At 46.9% G+C, this 12,427-nt stretch overlaps 1 pseudogene; it reads left to right on the top strand.

The window, feature by feature from the left end:
• Positions 1-7,249: 7,249 nt before the first annotated feature.
• LOC136646191 (5S ribosomal RNA) lies at positions 7,250-7,368 on the top strand (annotated as a pseudogene).
• Positions 7,369-12,427: the final 5,059 nt, after the last annotated feature.

The raw sequence follows: 12,427 nt of genomic DNA, 5'->3' as shown, positions 1-12,427 counted from the left end.
CCCTGGCATGTGCCTCCAATCAGCCAGATGGTACTGCAAGAATCTGTTCTCCGAATAAGAAAAACTTGTGTCTATAGAAGGTCACACCATAATACACTGGTGATCCTGGCCGCTGTGTTGCCCAGGGCCAGGATCGCAGAATGCCAGCTGCTGGGGAGGTCTCATTGGCCCCCAGAAGGCTTCTAAGGGCTTTAAAATGTCTGGTTTTCAGACGAAAACCAAAAGTGAGGTTAGAAGGAGGGCCTGTGAGGCCATGCACCAGGTCTCCTCCAGCCCTCAAAGCCTCCAGAGAGGGGGTGAGGAAGGCGACCGGGGGGGGGGGGGGGGTAAGGAAGGCAGCACTACCCCTGCAGGCATGCTGCTTGGGGCATTTGACACCCCCCCCCGGTATGCCAGTGCCATGATATACCAAGAGAAGCAAAAAGCTAATGTGTGGGATATCTCTGACTTGTACAATGATTGGGGAAACTTGAAGTTTGAATTTGCCCCTTTGTAATGGAAGATCAGAAGATCATCAGGTGGATGCTGTGGTGTTGACAGCGATTCCATGTTTTGACAGCTGGCTGACAGCTTTGGGAAGGGCAGGGCTGGCTCCACAGCTGTAATCAATCAAGGCCAATGGAGACCTGGTTGGACACCTGAGCTTCATTTGACCTTGATGGGGCTTTGAATGAGCTAAGGAGGTAGCTCACAGCTGAGCTGCATTTGCACTTAATGGGACACAAAGGATAAAAGGCAGCTTTAGAAGGACCAAAGGAGCGGGATGTTGACCCAGCTGGAAGCGGGACGCTGACCCAGCCAGACGCTGACCCAGAGGGAACCAGACCAAGAGGGCTACCTGACCCAGACCTACAGGAGAAGAGGACTACCAGGACTTTGCTGGAGGACACAGAAGATTGGGAAGACTGGACTGTGCTTTGGAGACCGGATTGGACTTGAATTGGAGGCTTCAGACCTTTACCCACTGAGTTAAGTGGAGTTTTGGGAGGGAAAGCCTCTGAGAGGACTTGCAGGGAGTGTCTGTGTTCATAGCAATAAATTTGGGTAGTTGCTACAGATAAGGAGTTCTGTGTTCATTCCTTTGCACACCACAGTGGTTGTTCTAGAGATAAAGAGGGTGTTAATTAGCCAAAAAGCGGGCATTAGAAGGGAGTTGAGATATTGGACGGGACAAATTGGTGTAGTTGGCAGGATTTGAAAATTAGGACAGGATACCCGTGCATTACATTTTCCCTCAAAATGAGATGGGAACAAAGCCCTCTCAGATTTGCCTCATATTGGGTCATGCCCAGGGCTGGCTTGAGGCTAGGGCGGATTCTCCACAGCTGCAGCTGGGACCCCCACACTCCAACAGGTAAGCCTCTACGCAGAGGGGTCACGACGCTGGTGCACTGAGTGGAGCTTTGTGCTTGTAGGGCCTTCCTGCTCCTCCTACATCCAACTGACTTGAACTCAGGCCACTCCAGAAGCAGTCGATGGAGATGCACCAACATCATCATGTCACTGCCAACCTACCTCTGGGTGCTGAGCTTTGCACCTGTGTGCCAGGTGCCATCAACCCCAAGCCTGCCGCACATCATTGCAAGTAGGGGGCTGTGCAGCAAGAGGGGAACACCTGCTCCCCTGGACCCCAAAAAACAAATGTTTGGGACCCTGAAAGAAATGTTTTGAATTGGGCCCCACAGCTCCTAAGGCTGGTCTTGGTCACATGTCACCACTGCCAACCCTCCTCGCTCTTCTCTTCCTTCCCTCTTTCAAACCAACCTTTGGATGCAGCAGAAGCAATGGCAGTAGCAACCAATCTCTGCCTCTCTCGCTTCTCCACTCGTACCTATGTGAGTACACACAAACAGACACACTAGCAGCATAGCTAGAGCACTAAGCACTAAGTGTATCAGGCACCTGAACATGCCCAGCAAGGGGCCTCCCCTCCCCTTCTGAGCCTTTCCTGGCGATGAGAGTAGAACATAAGAACAGCCCCACTGGATCAGGCCACAGGCCCATCTAATCCAGCTTCCTGTATCTCACAGCAGCCCACCAAATGCCCCAGGGAGCACACCTGATAGCAAGAGACCTGCAAGGCATTCTGGGAATTGTAGTTAAGAACATAAGAACAGCCCCACTGGATCAGGCCACAGGCCCAACTAGTCCAGCTTCCTGTATCTCACAGCGGCCCACCAAATGCCCCAGGGAGCACACCAGATAACAAGAGACCTCATCCTGGTGCCCTCCCTTGCATTGACATCCTGACATAGCCCATTTCTAAAATCAGGAGGTTGCACATACACATCATGGCTCGTACCCTGTAATGGATTTTTCCTCCAGAAACCTGTCCAATCCCCTTTTAAAGGCGTCCAGGCCAGACGCCATCACCACATCCTGTGGCAAGGAGTTCCACAGACCAACCACACACTGAGTAAAGAAATATTTTCTTTTGTCTGTTCTAACTCTCCCAACACTCAATTTGAGTGGATGTCCCCTGGTTCTGGTGTTATGTGAGAGTGTAAAGAGCATCTCTCTATCCACTCTGTCCATCCTCTGCATAATTTTGTATGCGGTGAGGCTCCCTGCAAAACCTAGTGCTTTGCACTCCCTCTAGCTATACCACTGTGTGTGAGAATGCGTTACTGGTTGGTTGGTTGTCTATCTCCACTTATAGCTTTTAGCTTATAGATTTTTATGCAAATCTATGGCTGTTTATTGACACTGCTGCGGAGCTGAACTCAGATGGGATCATCCAGGTCTAAGACCTGCTTCCAAACCGCTACAACAGTGGTTCCCAAACTTTTTTTTTGTTGCAATCAGTGGCGTAGCTAGAGAGGTGCAAAGCACTAGGTTTTGCAGGCACCTGAACAAGGCAAGGGCTCCCCTATCCCTCTCTGCTGGGAATGTTCTGGCCACCGGGAATGGTTCTGAAGGAGAGGGAGAGGAGCCCCTTGCACTGTACCTTCAGGTACCAACAAAATTGCACCCCCTCTAGCTACGCTACTGACATGCACTCACAAAAAGAGAGAGAGAAATATATTTCAATGACACCTCTAACAAAAAGTGTCATGTCTTCTTCCAAATGCTCAGAAATCCTAAGGACATCAAGGTAGAGGAATCAAAATCAAACACATTTTTAATAAAAGACCTTACCGGAGCTTTAGCAACTTAACTCAATAGACATGGGTTTGTGTGTGGCTTTTACTACAGCCTTTATGGGACTTTAAACGCTTTGCATAATTTTCACACGAAAGACTGGCATTTACAATATCATGTGTTTCTGAATTAATATTCAGGGTTAGCTGAGAGTTACTTAGCATGCAGGGAAGCCACTTGGAGAAAGGGTTATGCCACTCTAAATTGATTGCCATCACCCTGGCTAGTTAATTGGAACAATTTAAAGCAGCACCTGGGATATACAGACTGTGGGTTTCCTCAGGAAAGGTTGGGATGATCTCAGCTGAATTCTTTAATGCAGAGGTGGATGAAAGAAAATACAGATACAGTATGGAAGAAATTAACATAGCCCAGCATTGTTTTGAGAAGTGGCCAACTGTTGTTGCCTGAAAGCTCACAAGGAAGGTATAATGGTGATCCTCACCTTGTCAGTCAACAGCAGTTTGGTTCTAGAGCAGGGGTGTCCAAAGTTTTTGGCAGGAGGGCCACATCATCTCTCTGACACTGTGTCAGGGGCCGGGGGAAAGAAAAAATTAATTTACATTTTAAATTTGAATAAATTTACATAAGTTTACATAAATGAATATATTAAAGATGAACTTATATGAATAAATGAAGGTCTTGCAAAAGCTCAAGGCCTATAAAAGGCCTTGCACAAAGCAAGGCTGGCCTTTCCTTTGCTGCTGCTACTGCATCACAGACATGAAAAAACAAGCAGTGGAGGGAGCCCTCATCCCACAGCTCACGCAAAAAGGTCAAACAGTTGCCTTCACGCTGAGAGCAGTTGTGTTGGGCCAGTGTGGGCTGCAACAAATCTCTGGAGGGCCAGAGGCTCATTGGAGACTGGGGGCTCCCTGAGGGCCGCTTTGAGAGGCCTTGAGGGCCACATGTGGCCCCAGGGCCGGGGTTTGAGTACCCCTGTTCTAGAGCATGGTCTACAGCACATGATCAAGCCACCTTGCTATGCATGTGGAGATGATGATGATGATGATGATGATGATGATGATGATGATTTACTTTAATTATATCCCATCTTTCTCCCCGAAGGGACCCAAGTCTTACAACGATTGTGATCTGTGACTGAATGGAGAACTGTTTGGACATTCCATGTCTGCTGCCATGAGTGCCACAGGAAGTAAAGATGAGATATAAATGATGAGACATAAATGAGGTAATAGATAATTTTTAGGATTACTATCACCACTTTAATGACAGCAGAATTGTCATTATGGGGGTGAGGGTGATGCAGGCTGAACTGGGTGTCACCCTCATAAGGGGTGACAACACACTGCCTGAGTCTCCATTCAACAATCTTCAGCCTATCCCAGGCCCACCTGCTTTGTACTCTTGGCAACGATCATGTTTTTGCCACTTGCCATCGAGAGCACGAAGCAACTGGGCCTGCAGCGGGCTAAAGATCACTGAATGGAGGTGGTCTGGAGGCAGGTTTTTCTGCATTTAAGGCAATGCGATAGCCTGGAAGGTTGGGGTGATGTGATGATGCAGTCACCCCTGAAACTTCTGGAACATTGGGAAGGTAAGTGCTTCACTGGGTGTCACTCACCCCAGGGACACCTCTTAATGAAAAGATGACATAAAATGGCTGTCACTTGATGTCTACAAGAACAAGTAGTGAACTGCTCTTGTGAATTGGAAGTTAGGACTAAAACTAAAACTGAGTGTCAGGAGAGTTAGAACAGACAAAAGAAAATATTTCTTTACCCAGCATGTAATTAGTCGGTGGGACACCACTACGGGATGTAGTGATGGCATCTGAAGGCCTAAGTGCCTTTAAAAGGGGATTGGACAGATTTCTGAAGGAAACGTACATCACAGGTTACAAGTCATGATGGGTTTGTGCAAACTCCTGGTTTTTGAAGTGGGCTACTTCAGAAGGCCAGGTGCCAGGTAGTGGTTCTAGGATGCAGGTGTCTTGTTTGCTTCTGTGCTCCCTGAGGCATCTTGTAGGCCACTGTGAGATACAGGAAGCCAGACCGGATGGGCCTTAGACCTAATCCAGTGGAGCTCTTATTATGTTATGCCCCAATGGTAGGACTAAGATGATTACTGGCCTGGGCACCTTCCTTATGAGGAAAGGCTATGGCGTTTGGGCCTCTTCAGCCTAGAAAAGAGACGCCTGAGGGGGGACGTGATTGAGACATACAAAATTATGCATGGGAAGGATAAAGTGAAGAGAGATGCTCTTTACACTCTCACATGACACCAGAACCAGGGAACATCCACTCAAATTGAGTGTTGGGAGAGTTAGAACAGATAAAAGAAAATATTTCTTTACTCAGCGTGTGGTTGGTCTGTGGAACTCCTTGCCACAGGATGTAGTGATGGCATCTGGCCTGGATGCCTTTAAAAGGGGATTGGACAAGTTTCTGGAGGAAAAATCTGTTATGGGTTACAAGCCATGATGTGTATGTGCAACCTCCTGGTTTTAGAAATGGGCTATGTCAGAATGCCAGGTGCAAGAGAGGGCACCAGGATGAGGTCTCTTGTTATCAGGTGTGCTCCCTGGGGCATTTGTTGGGCTGCTGTGAGAATACAGGAAGCTGGACTAGATGGGCCTATGGCCTGATCCAGTGGGACTGTTCTTATGTTCTTATGACTCTCCTACCATTCCAGATACAAAGCTTTGTACACTGCTGAGCATAACATTCTCACTGAAAAATGCTGATCTTGAATTTGGGGTGGCAGGCAAAATTTGGGGGCAAAAGTGGACCTGATTTCAAAGGATCTGGGAAGAATTCTGAGAACATTTCAGCATACCACTGGTTAGCAGCAGGCAACTGTTTTCTTTTACATTTTTAATGACCCCTTTGGTGGTGGTAGCAGCAGTCAGGAGCATTTTTTCGTTCCAAGGGCTTTTTTGGGAGACAAATGGCCATGACTGTTGAAGTAATCAGAGGGATCTTTCAGATTGCAGTTAGATGAGTTGGTTACTAATATTATATACAGATCATGGAAATCAGCTTTTGTTGGAGAATTTGGATTGCCTTATCACAAGTGTGTGTGTGTGTGTGTGTGTGTGTGTGTGTGTGTGTGTGTGTGTGTGAGAGAGAGAGAGAGAGAGAGAGAGAGAGAGAGAGAGTATACGCACTCCTCATATGTATTGGAGTGGTTATGAAAAATTGCACATTTGGATAGACTCAAATTGTACTGATCTCAGCAGTATTCCTTGAATTGTTGACAGTCTAACGACTGTTGACAGCCTAACGAACACACTTAAGGGAACAGAAGTTGGTATCGCAGACAGGAAGGAGCTGCTTGTATGTTAAGCTACCCCCTAGTCTTTGCAGGAAAGCAGAACCATATGTATTCCACTGGGAAAACTGTGAGAAGACATAGACTTTGAGCCATGCTGATTAAGTGTGATAAAATGATGACACAGCCAGGAAAATACTGAGAATTCCACGCAACTGACTGCTCCAAACTGTCAGGTGGCTGATCCCCTACACAGATCTTGGGTGTTGTTACATCTGGTCTTAGTTTACATCATAGGTTCCCAATCCACTATAGTTCAATGCAGAATCCCTCCTTTGACACCATTTCTTCCAAGGCCAGGCTCTTAGATCTAGGTCAGATGGTGCTCAGATTGACTTGATTAATATTGTCTAAGACTGGGTAGAAGTTTCTCTCTATGGTGAACGTTGCCAGGATTTCATTTATAACCTATCTTTTTTCTACCACAAGTAGATGTTCAGGCAGTGTACATGGAACTCCTAGGGAGGCTGTGAGCCAGACCCTGAACAGCCATGCTTAAGATCAGTATACACCTCCGTTTCGCTCCCACCACCCAAAATGGCTCTGAAGGGCTACAGGCACAGAGCATTCAGGAGCCTGCAAAATGGAGTGCTTTGCAGCCCTTCTAGCTACGCCACTGATGTAGGGTAAGGTATTTCAAAATAAAGGCAACATATCCACTAGTTGTGGCTTCACATCTCCCTGGATCATGAAATGATATCATTATTATGATGAACAGTACATCCCCAAATGATTTCAGCTCCTCTCTGTTATATTTGTGCCTTGTGAATGAGCTGACCGGCACCCTTAGAACTGGAGTTATCTTGAAAATGTAGGCTCTGGAACTGTTACCTTGCACATGCCCGATCTCATCTGATCTCGGAAGCTAAGCAGGGTCAGGCCTGGTTAGTACTTGGATGGGAGACCGCCTGGGAATACCGGATGCTGTGGGCTTATACCATAGTCTTTCGAGACTGAAGGTTGCCAACCAGGCTCTGGAATTCCAGGAGCCGATCTGAGCAGGATGGTGTGAAAGCATCATAGATACTTATGAATTATGTCACCCGTTCCACAGGGCAGATCTTACAAGGAGAGCAGTGATAATTTCCGGTGTTGGCTTTACTTTTTATTTGGTCTCCAGAGAAAAATTATGGGCAAGTGGCATGTTTGTTTATTGACCCTTAAGGCTCAAGCTCCAAGTAATTATATACAGGCACTTCTTGGCTTAGGAACAGCTGGTGATTCCAGGTGACATGGCAGCTAAATGTGGGTCTTGGGGATAAATTATCATTTGTAATCTTCAGGAGTCAACAAGGGGCTCCAGCCTAAAATATCCTGAAATATATTGTTAGGACACCAAGCAGCCCTGTGACAATAACCTGATTTAATCAGAAGGGTTAGAGCCAAATCCGGAACTTGTCAGCGCTGGAGGCAGCATGACGTTGAAGCAGGACTTGTGGCAAGAGGCCTTAGATCCCACAGGCCTCAAGGAAGGCCACGCTTTGTTTGGTAGAACAAGTCACCCATCCACCACCACCCCCCCACTCTAACTGACTTGTTTGGGAAATGGCTTTTGTTTCTTGGAAAATTCCACGATTGGCTGCACTTAACCAGCACAGAGCATTTGACTCCATGACCAGGAATAGAGAGGCATTCTTGGTCCATGGTATATCCTATCCATCAACCCACAAAGCCCCCTTCTGTTTTTCTGTCTTGTGTACCATTAAAGTGACAACATATTTAGTGCCTCCCTCCTTGGTGTGAGTTCTGTGTGTACCTGCTTGTGAGCCTAGCAGCACGGATCCCATATGTGATTACTTGGAAGTAAGCCCCACTGTGTTCAGTGGGACTTACTCCCACGTAAGTGTGCATAGGATTGCGGCCTAGAACTGCTAGTCTATTGTCAATTCCTTAAGTGACAAAGAGCAAGATCAGTCTTAGGCCTCCAATGAATGATTCTCCATAACTGATCCATCACAGATCCTGAGAACAGGGAAAATAACCCCTCCCAGTTCGTCTCCACTCAGAAGCACGGGACACTGGTTATGAATGAACATTCAATGGCACTCCTGCCAAAAGTGAGTGAAGTGATTTGTTGACCCACTGCGAGGCCCACTTCATTCCTGTTGCCTTTGGTTCAGGCTACAGAGAACTGCAACTCAGCCACAGTCTTTCACCATGGCCAGAAGCTTAAGATTATTTTAGCTTCCTTTTCTTGTCTTCCCCAGCTCTTCTCTGTTCCCTCTCCTTCCCCGCTGCACCAGAGATCTTCCAATTTTTCCTCTAGGTGTTCCCCCAGGTGGTTCTGCTGATTTCTCTAGACCCCTTTCCCCCTTCCCTTGAATCATCATGCACCCCTTCTTCTGGTAAGGAGATCTGGTAAGAATTTAATTAATTATGGGTGCAATCCTAACCCCTTATGTCGGTGCTTTACAGCACTAGCATAAGGGCAATGCAGCTCTGGCGTAAGGGAACAAACATTCCCTTACTTTGAGAAGGCCTCCGTGAGTGACACCCAACTGCAGGATGCAGCACATGTCCCAGTGCTGGAGAGCACTGACATAAGGGTCTAGGATTGCGCCCTATATTATGTGGGGTGACAAAAATTTATGGACCCCGGGTGTCAAATGACCTAGCTACGTCACTGGTCCTTGCACATGCAACAGATCTCCTCCATGTGTACATGATGTTACACATGTTCTAAACAGCACACCCAGCAACAGCTCTGCCAAGGAGGCAGTTCACACATTTGGCTGTGAGTCCCTGAGTGTGAGGTTACCAAGAGCTGAGAAATTCAGCAATATGTGTGGGTTACTCAGAAGCTTCTCTAGGTTTTGTGTCAGCTGGTGCGAGAGCTAATTGAGTCACCCTCCATGATTGACCTCCTCCTGCACCGGACCATGCAGAATGAATTACAATATCATATGCACAACCTAAATGAAGTAGCATCACTAGGGTTGGTGTAACCCCCATTAACTTTATTTTAATATACTTATAACAGTACAGGTCACTCAACAAATCAGTAACAAAAAAAAGTGACCAAAATGATGACACTGACACAACTAAATACTAGCTCTAGTAGTACCTCTGATGCATGGAAATGAGAGCTGACTCATACTAACACCTTATTGGTTCCCTGTTGTGTCATAATAACACCTCATTGGCTCTCAGAACAATCAATCTCATTGGCCAGTTCTGAGTTAAGGAAATCCATTTTTTGTTGCATAAGCAGCTCAGCCTCACCAGATCCAAAGCCCTGCCTTGGGCCTCCCGGCCCAACACAAGACTGTTAAATAGCTGGCGCAGTGTTGAGTAGGCCCATTGCAGGGCTTCTTACCTTACCAGGGGGAAGGGCACAAATGTTCTCTCCCCCCAAGGAGGTGTCAAGAGCTGCCCATGGCGGCCTGGTGTCCATAGGATGCAGTGGCAGCCATTTTGGTGCCGCTACAGCCTTGAACGTCAGGCAGCTCGTGATTGGGCTGGCAATCCTGTACTCATTTTTACAGGAGAAAGTTCCACTGAATTGTGTTTACTCCTGAGTAAGCATATGTAGGACTGGGTTGAATTTTAAGTACTTTAATAGCCCAATCCTATAGAGGGCCTCTGGCAGAAGATCTCCTGATCCTCTGCCATAAGTCCTTTTTCGGTCAGAATTGTCCATTCAGTCAAGTCTGACTCTTGGCAACTTTATAGGTGAGAGCTTTCCATGCTGCCCTGCCAAGCACAGCTTCTTTGGATGCTCATCTTTTGATGGTATCGAGCCAGCATGTTCTTTGTCTGGCCCTTCTTGTTCCGCTAATAGTTTCTGGCATCATTGACTTCTCTCGTGAGCTTGCAAGCATGACATGGCCAAAGGAAATCATCCATAGTCTTATACAATTTTGGCTTCTAATTATGTATCTGGTTTTATACAGTCCAGCACTTCTCTATTGGTTAGTCAGGCGGTCCATGGTATACATAACCATTTTCGCCAGCACCACAATTCAAATGCATCACTTCTTTGGTCAGCCATTCGTACTGTCCAACTCTCACACCTATACATCATTAAAGCGAAATCCTTATACAGTGCTGCAAATGTTGCATTGCCATCATGGACATCGCCGCTGCCAGCCTTATTAGCCAGAGGTCAGAGTTGGGTTCAGCCCACATCAGGGCAAGTAAGGTGCTGGCAGAGGTGGGTTTGGGGTGGTTTGGGAGAGTTTCAGGGGAAGATTGGGGTGTGAAGTGGGGAGGGCAGGGGAGACTCAAACTGAGGGGGGGATCACAGTGGCAACAGCACATACAGGATCCAATTATCATTTTCCCAAGACACACCTCCTGCCTCTCCTTGGGCTGATGCCAGCAAAGTAGCTGACATAAGTCTGATGAGACCCATTTAGCTGCCAGGCATCTACATAAATCCAATTGATTTCTATTAGGCTGAGCTAAGTTTTAATTTGTTTCTGATTATTGTTTTATTTTCTTCTGAGCCATTTTACAGCCCAATCCTATGCATGACTATTCAGAAGTCAGTTCCGTTTGAGTCAATGGGGCTTACTCCCAGGAAAGTGTGGATAGGACTGGGCTGTCCTATGTTTTTTAGTAAAAAAAAAAATCAACAACCAGCATAGGATGTACTTTTTATTTTCAAAAAGCACATTCTTAAATCTCTCCCACTGAAATCACTGGGACCTCACATCACACATGTACAGGACTGTGCCAATGGTGTATAATATTTGTATTGTTGAGCATAAAAAAAATTAAACTAGAAAACCTTTGGTCTCATGAGAAACAAGTTTTCTTTTGTCCTCCTGCATGTCACTCTCAGAGCTGAAAAAACAGGGGAGTTTCTCATTTGCATGTTAAACACCTGCAAGTTGCAGATTCAAATAAGGTGACTTCTCCACTGCCCTCCCCACGTTCTAATTTAATTAAACATAAAAGACATATTGACGCCTTGGAGTGGGTCTGGTGAGAAAGCCAACTGGGAAACCAATCTGTTAGTACAGCTGTGGGGTAGAGCGGTGAGAAACTGTCTTAATTGGAGAAGTACAGAAATTCACAGCGCTTCAGTTGAACTTTGAGAATAGCAGTGAGGAGCAAGCAGAGAAGCAGATCACTTATTAGGGTCATTGCGGTAGAGAAGAGAGCCTACAGAGAAAAGCAAAAGCTAAGCAGCAACTGTTACCCTGCACATGCCCAATCTCTTCTGATCTCAGAAGCTAAGCAGGGTCAGGCCTGGTTAGTACTTGGATGGGAGACCGCCTGGGAATACGGGGTGCTGTAGGCTTATTCCATAGTCTTTCGAGACTGAAGGTTGCCAACCAAGCAGCTTCAGGAATAGGCAGTCACAATGTGGGAACAAAGAACTGAGGTGCAGCGGTGTCTCTGGGGTTTGCATCACCAGGTGCGGGAGACGAACATGTCACCCCTATGATGGACCTCCTCCCATGCAGTGGGCAGGGCAATGTGCCTTCACCCCACCCCACTGGTTTTTTGGCTATAACCTTTGATAGACTAGAGATATTTCAACATGGTTTGTGTCATTGCATTCTGCATGAAATTACACATCCATTGATATATGACATGATGGTTTTATTCAAAAATACCAAGATTTTTAAAATGTTGGTGAGTAGTGGTGTCACCCCCTCCTCTGCAGATCACACGGTGCGGCCCACACCCCCAGCAATGCCACTGCTGAGCTGAACTGTTGGCAACCTTCAGTCTCAAAAGACTATGGTATCGCGCTCTGAAAGGTGGTTCTGGAACAGCGTCTAGTGTGGCTGAAAAGGCCCATTCGGGAGTGACAATCCCTTCCACACCGGGAGCAAGTGCAGTCTGTCCCTGGTCTGTCTCCCTGGCTATGGGCCTTCCTTCTTTGCCTCTTAGCCTCAGACTGTTGGCAAAGTGTCTCTTCAAACTGGGAAAGGCCATGTTGCACAGCCTGCCTCCAAGCGGGCCACTCAGAGGCCAGGGTTTCCCACTTGTTGAGGTCCACTCCTAAGGCCTTGCGCAAAGCCTGGGTAAAGAAGGT

The sequence above is a fragment of the Tiliqua scincoides genome, chromosome 3, assembly GCF_035046505.1.
Source record: "Tiliqua scincoides isolate rTilSci1 chromosome 3, rTilSci1.hap2, whole genome shotgun sequence".
NCBI classification, from domain to species: domain Eukaryota; kingdom Metazoa; phylum Chordata; class Lepidosauria; order Squamata; family Scincidae; genus Tiliqua; species Tiliqua scincoides.
The sequence above is the reverse complement of the archived record's forward strand: the minus strand, read 5'-3'. Positions and strand labels throughout refer to the sequence as shown.